This window comes from Furipterus horrens, unplaced genomic scaffold, assembly GCF_987537825.1.
Source record: "Furipterus horrens unplaced genomic scaffold, mFurHor1.1.pri manual_scaffold_4, whole genome shotgun sequence".
Lineage (NCBI taxonomy): Eukaryota > Metazoa > Chordata > Mammalia > Chiroptera > Furipteridae > Furipterus > Furipterus horrens.
This window is the reverse complement of record NW_028327174.1, coordinates 127,051,065-127,058,918: the sequence shown is the minus strand read 5'-3', so window position 1 is coordinate 127,058,918 and position 7,854 is coordinate 127,051,065. Positions and strand designations below refer to the sequence as shown.

Sequence of the window (7,854 nt, the reverse complement as noted above, 5' to 3'; positions counted from 1 at the left end):
GGGATCAGTTTGTAAATTATATAATTGTCCAACCATTATGTTGTAGACCTGAAACTAGTATACTATAATATTGAATGTCAACTGTAATAGAAAAAATAAATTTAAAAACTATCAAGGTCATCAAAAACAAGAAAAGTCTAAGATTTTTCGGAAACAAGAGGAGCCCAAGGAGATGAGACTACTCAAATGTGATTATCCCACAATTTCAAAGAGTTATAGACTAAATTATAGATCATAGTTAGAGCTTCCAAAAGCTCCTGTTTGCTCTATGAGTATCCATGACTTGAAACCACCTCGTTGTGCCAAAAATTATTGCTTAGGTAGAAGTTACAATTTAAACATCTTCACATCTTTTTTTAACTCTTTTATTTTATTATTTATTTATTTATTTATTTATTTTCAATGAACTCTTAACTTTTTATTGGCCTCTTGCCCCGCAAAAAGATCCCCCACTTCTGCTGCCTTTAACGGCTCAAAACTTTGGTGTCGTTGACCTCAGACACCACTTTGCTGTCCACAATCTTGCAGGTGGTGGTCTTTTGGATGGTTTATAAGGAGTGGCTGTTGTCCAGAGCATCAACAAGATCCAAGCTGTTCCCTTCTTCTAGTAGTCAGCGTAGGTGGCAATCTCAGCCTCCAGCTTGACCTTGATGTTCAGCAGGGCCTCATACTCCTGGGCCTGGCGCTGCCCCTCTGCCCGGGTCTGGGCCAGCTCTGACTCCAGGTGCAGCAGGATCCCATTGAGCTGCTCCATCTGCATGGCATAGCGCGTCTCCACCTCCCTCAGGCTGTGCTCCAAACTGGCCTTCAGATTTCTCATTGAGTCCAGGTCAGTCTCAAAGGACTGGACCGTACGTCTCAGCTCTGTGAGTGTCATCTCAGCAGCTCCTATCTCAGTGATCTGCGAGGTGACCCCTGTGGTGCTCTCCTCCATCTGATGGAACCAGTACTTGTCTAGCTCCTCTCAGTTCTTCCGAGCCAGCTCGTCATACTGGGCCCGGATGTCCGCCATGATTTTGCTGAGGTCCTGAGATTTGGGGGCATCCAACTCCACAGTCAGCCCGGAGTTGGAAGTCTGGTTTTGTAGACCATTTACTTCCTCCTCATGATTCTTCTTCATGAAGAGCAGTCCTCCTTGAGCATCTCGATCTCTACCTCCAGCTGCAGCCGAGTGATGTTAGTGTCATCAATGACCTTTCGGAGCCCATTGATGTCATTCTCCACAGACTGGCACATGGCCAGCTCCATCTCATACTTGACTCTGAAGTCATCAGCAGCAAGACGGGCATTGTCAATCTGCAGAATGATGCGGGCTTTGTCCACAGAATTTGCAAAGATCTGAGCCCTCAGGTCCTTGATGATCTTGAAATAATGCGCCCAGTCTCTGACCTGGGGTCCCTTCCTCTCTAGGTGTTCCCGGATTTTGCTCTCCAGTCTCCGATTCTTAGCCTCTAGGCTTCTCACCCTCTCCAGGTAGGAGGCCAGGCGGTCATTCAGGCATTGCATAGTCTCCTTCTTGCTCTGGATGCCCCCTATGTCTGCCAGACCCCCGGCCATCCCTGCAGCCAGGCCCCCGGATCCCCAGTTGCCCCACATGCTGGTGGAGTGGGATACCGAGATCCGGGAGCCTGAGCCACCAGCGCCTGCATAGACGCTGGCCGCACTGCTGGCCGGCTGGACCCGGTGGCTAGGAGACTGCACGGAGCCCAGGCTCCGGTAGTTTGTGGAGAAGCTGAAGCGTGTGATGAAGCTCATGTTGCTCAGGGAGAAAGGCGAGAAGCCAAGACTCAGGTTGAAGCTGCAGTCTATACTCTTTTAATTTGCTACTTTAAGGGGTCACATTGTTTTAGAAGTTACTACAGAAGATAACACACAAAAAAAGGCCATTCTGAAAAGGAGAGACTAAGTATATAGTGCCTAGTTAACTATAAGCACAGAATTTATTACTAAAATCAACTAATCACCATAACTCTAACAGTTATTATCTACAGGAGGATATACACCAGGAAAGTTAAGGCAGAGTGTCCTTGAAATACATAAAATATTCCAGACATGATTTGCTGATCGACTAAAACTCATCTGTGTTTTGTTGTGACAAAGCTAATGTTTGAGCTCATTTAACATGTATATTTCTTGCAGACTAACTGATGTTCACATTGCTGCTATCTGTTCACCTTGCTGCCTGCTTACAAACAACTTCTGGGGAATCTTAAGAATAGACAATACTGTACACAACAAACTACAAAATCATTTTCTCATAGTTTTGACTTTTGTCCATAGGTAGGAAATATATGCATTATTGACACAGTAGCAAGGACAAACGTACTGATGGAGAGAATGAAATCAATCAGTAGATGTGACTGTAAATGTGGGTCATTCTGGTTTTATATTTTGTTTGTTTTGTTCTGTTGTTTTGTTTTTGATAAATTAGAGGCCTGGAATATCTGTCATGTGTAAAGATTGTCATTACTTCATTTTAATCTCTTAAAAATTTCTGAACTGAAACATTACTTTAAATTTGACTATGTTGTAATAAATAGAGTTCTAGCAGCAATGAAATGTTACTCAGCTAAAAAGTTAAGAAATCCAGAGGTCCACACAACATAAATGATCTTATATTCATATTAAGAAGTGAAGAAATAGAAATATAAGAAGTATGTAATTTGTAGTTCCATTTATATGAAGTTAAAAAGGGCAAAAGTAATTGATAATGTTCAGAAACAGAATAGTAGATACTTCTTGTTGCAAGGAAAGGGCACATGGCAGTCCTCTGCAGTTGTTGGGGTTATTGTACATCTTGACCCTAGGAAGTGTTCTCACAGCACACACACATACACACGTATACTTCATACATATAATTAAAGTCCACAGCAGTGCTTCAGCTTTATAGTGAGGAAACCGAGGCTTAAAGACCTTATGTAACTGTTGATGGCCTGACTGTGAAAGTTGCAGAATGGGAAATTTACAGTATTAAGAAATGTTTGAAAATGTGATTTTTAAATTTATATTTTTAATGTTTCAGAATGAACTATTTTTAATGCTTTATTCCAAGTTTAAAATTAAATTTGAACTTTATCTAAAGTTCTAAGTACTGTATAGTAAAATTGTCACCTGTGTTGTTGGCTTGTTAAAGACATAAGCAATTTAGAGAGGGTTGCCTAAGTGATATTTAAGGGATGCCAAGTGGAACTTCTAGAACAGAGGTATTTGTCCACTCAGGACAATTTGTTATAAAATTAAAATTTTATATTCCCTAGTTATTGCATTTCAGAGAACAGAATCTTGTTAAATGTAAAGATATCACTTTAATTATTTGAATTCATTTTTATAACACCTTTACACATATTTTTTTCTTCAGTGACATTTATACTGTCATACATACTCTGTTTTTATCAATGTGTACAGTAGCACATTTTAAAAATAGCCTAAACACATTTTTATTTCCCTATTTTTATGTCAGTGTTTTTAAGAAAAGTATATTTATATTCTTTATTTATAAACACATTATTAAAAGTAAGTTGAGAGAACTTGGAGATTCATATATTTTAATAGAAAAGATTGTATATAATCTCAATATTTGAACCAATTCAGCGTTGGATGAATACCATTAGGTAGCCAGCCCTTGGACTATGCTGTCTGCTTATGTTCTAACTGCAGGAGCTTCATTAAATGTGGTTGTCTTAGTCTGCTCAGTCTGCCATAACAAAATATCATAGACTGGGTGGCTTAAACATAAATGCATTTTCTCACAGTTCTAGAGGCTAGAAGTCCAAGGTCAAGATGCCAGTGGTCGATTTATGATAAGAGTATTCTTCTGAGATGTAGATGGCCACTTTCTCCTTGTGTTATCACATCACAAGGAAAGAGAGAAAGATGGCAAGCTCTCTGGTGTTTCTTCTTATATGGGCACTAATCCCATCGTGGGGACTCCATCATCGAGACTTACTTTAAATTTAATTATTAAATATTTCTCAAAGATTCATCTCCAAATATTATCACATCAAAGGTAGGGGTTTCTGTTTTGTTTTTGTCTTTTTAATTTTGATTTATTGGTTGTTTTTCTATTACAGATGTCCCACTTTTTCCCCCATTGCTCCCCCACCACACAGACCTCTTCTCTCACAATAAATCCCCTCTGTTGTCCCTGTACATGGGTCATTTATACTAGTTCCTTGACTAGACCCTTCCCCTTCTTACCCCACTTCTCACCTCCCCCATTCTCCCTCCCCCCTGCTCCTTGTTTACATGCCCCTGGTTCAATTTGCTCCTTTGTTTGTGTTGTTCATTAGTCTCATGTATTAGGTGATATCATATGGTATTTGTCTTTCATTGCCTGGCTTATTTCACTAAACATAATTCTCTCTAGTTCCATCCATGTTGTTGTAAAAGGTAGGAGTTACTTTTTTCTTTCTGCTACATAGTATTCCATTGTGTAAATGTACCACAGTTTTTGATCCACTCATCTACAGATGGGCACTGAGGCTGTTTCCAGTACTTGGCTATTGTAAATAGTGCTGCTATGAACATAGGGGTGCATAGGTTCTTTTGAATTGATGTTTCAGGATTCTTCGGGCATAATCTTAGCAATGGAATTGCTGGATCAAAAGACTTCTATTTTTAGTTTATTGAGGAAATTCCATACTGTTTTCCATAGTGGCTGCACCAGTCTGCATTCCCACCAACAGTGCACTAGAGTTGCCTTTTCTCCACATCCTCACCAGCATTTGTTGTTTGTTGATTTGTTGATGATGGCCATTCTGACTGGTGTAAAGTGGTATCTCATTGTGGTTTTTATTTGCATCTCTTTGGTGGCTAGTGATGTAGAGCATTCTTTAATATACCTATGGACCCTCTGTATGTCCCCATTGAAGAAGTGTTTGTTCAGGTCCTTTGCCCATTTTTAATTGGATTATCTGTTCTTGGTATTGACTTGTATAAGTTCTTCATATATTTTGGAGATCAATCTCTTGTCTGAGGTACCATTGGCAAATATGTTTTTCCATACATTTGGTTCCCTTTTCATCTTGCTAATGTTTTCTTTTGCTGAGCAGAAATTCTATTTTGATGTAGTCCCATTTATTTATTCTTTCCTTTATTCCCCTTGCCTTAGGAAATATATCAGCAAAAATATTGCTATGTGGGATAGCTGAAATGTCTTAACATATGGGTTTGGGAGTAACACAGTTTAGTCCACAGCAATGGTTATTATAAAATTTGTGGCACATGGTTTTAAAAGGTTTTCCTGTTCTTATATTGTACTTCATGTGGTCATTTTATTTAAATAATACATTAAGTGTTTTTTCATTATTTATTTTCAGTTTCACCTGCCATATTTCTAAAGTACTCTAGAGTTGTACAGAAAACAATTTGATATGCACTTCACAAATTATCAAGAACTTTAATTTATATTATCATTTTAGTTGACATGAATACACCAGGGTGTACAAAATATTGATAAACTAAAATGGGTGTATCAATAAATTGGGAACTTTGTAAATAACAATATTGTTCTTCTCTGGCTGGTGTGGCTCAGTTGGTTGGAGCATCATCCCATACACTGAAAGGTAGCAGGTTCTATTCCCAGTCACATTATATGCCTGGGTTGTGGTTTTGGTTCCAGCTGGGGCACGTACAATAGGCAAGCAATTGATGTTCTCTCACATTGATGTTTCTCTCCCTGTCTCCCCCTCCTTTCCCCTTATTCTAGAATTAAAGAAAGAAATAAAGAGAAAGAAAGAAAACAATATAGTTCCTATTATGCAAGAAGCAAAGTAGTGTTTAAAATTTAAATCATTCTTATTTTAAACTGATCTTATTCTTCATTGTAAGTGCTCAAATTTCCAGATACTATGCTAATACATTTATAAACATATACATGAAACTCAAATAAAAAATACAAAAAACTGAAAAAATGCTTCCTTAAACATGTATTTTTAACTGCTGATCCTGAATTCAGTTTTGTAATTGGATGCTAATCACAAAACATTAAAATTTCCGTAGTACCCTAAACATGGAAAGCTCTGTTTAAAAATTTTGTTCAAAGCTAGAAGAAATGCATACACATTTATATAAAAGAATTTTTAGAATAAAAGTATTTTACAATTAAAACAATTAATGCGCTAAACAGATAAGTTAAAAATAAAGTTCAGGGGTTGGTACATGGTGATGTTGCTATGGTTCACTTGGTCTCTACAAAATTAAGCAATAAATCAGGAAAAGATCTCCCAAAGATAATTTAATCCAAGTAAAAAATAAGAAAATGGCAGAATAAGAACATCCTATATGCCAGAGTGACCTTCAGCTAACCTATACATATCTATATTTTAAAAATGACTTTTATCACTTTTTACATTAAGCATTCTTACTAAAGTGTTGCAACGCAGGCAAAAAAAAGTGTTTTCATTAATGAGATTTCTATAACTTAAAAAGTAAGACTCTAAGGAAAAATATTTGCAAAGGGGATATCTGACATAGGATCCCTGTATCTTTTTTTACATTAAATATTAGATAAGTATATAACAATTCTCAATACAATTAAAATGTTAACTTCTATGTCCAAGTAGAACAACAATTACTATGTAATATTGCTTCATAAAATCTTTGAGATAATTTCTACTGTCTCCCAAATTTACTATTGGCATTTTCAGCTTTGCCCTTTAGGATATATTGTTTTTCTGTTATGAAACATTCTTCTGCTCTTGTCTGCTCAGTAACTATTATTACTTGAATTTCTTTGAAAGGGAAGTTTTTCATTGATTAATTTTGGATATGTCTTAGGTAATTGTTTACAGGGATAAAAAGGTGGAAACTCTTGCCTCAATAGAGGATTACTCTGTGAAGCAGTTTGTACATTTTACCTGAGAATACAATTAAGAAAATTTTATTTATTTATTTATTTATTTAATTTTTAGAGAGAGGGGAAAGGAGAGAGGGAGAGAAACATCACTGTGTGGTTGCCTCTTACTAGCGCCCCCAACTGGGGACCTGACTTGCAACCTAGTCGTGTGCCCTGACTGGGAATCAAACTAGTGACACTTAGCTCGCAGGCCGACACTCAATCCACTGAGCCATGAGAACACAATTTTATACTACTTTTTTCCTTTCTATGTTCTGCTGTAATATCTCAATATATAACTGAATTCTTGTCTCAGGCTTTTATTATTACATTCTTTAAGTATATTTTATTGATTATGTTGTTACAGTAGTCCCAATTTTTTCCCCCTTTGCTCCCCTCTTCCCAGTACTGCCCTTCCCTCCAGCAATCTCACCCCCACTTAGTTCATGTCCATGGGTTGTATATATAAGTTCTTCTGCTTTACCCTTTCCAATATTATTCTTAACTTCGCCCTCTCTATTTTGTATCAACTGATTATGCTTCTTAATCCCTGCACCATTTCCCCATTTCTCCCCCTTCCCTCTCCCAGTTGGTAACCCTCCAAATGATCCCCATACCTATGATTCTGTTCCTATTCTGGTTTGCTTAGTTGGATTTTGCTTTAATTTTTTAGATTCAATTATTGATAGTTGTGAGTTTGTTGTCATTTTAATGTTCATAATTGTGATTTTTTTTTCTTAAGTCCCTTTGACATTTCATATAATAATAGCTTGGTGATGATGAGCTCCTTTAACTTTGCCTTGTCTGGGAAGCGCTTTATCTGCCCTTCCATTCTAAATGATAGCTTTGCTGGATAGAGTAATCTTGGTTGCTTTTCATTACCTTGAATACTTCTTGCTAGTCCCATCTTGCCTGCAAAGTTTCTTTTGAGAAATCAGCTGATAGTCTTATAGGCACCCCTTTGTAGGTAACTCTCTGCTTTTCTCTTGCTGCTTTTAAGATTCTTTATCTTGAACCTT

The 7,854-nt window shown here is 37.3% G+C and overlaps 1 pseudogene; it reads right to left on the bottom strand.

Moving 5' to 3' along the window:
• Nucleotides 1–464: 464 nt before the first annotated feature.
• On the bottom strand, nt 465–1,755 carry LOC150012832 (keratin, type I cytoskeletal 18 pseudogene; annotated as a pseudogene).
• Between the last annotated feature and the right edge of the window lie 6,099 nt (nt 1,756–7,854).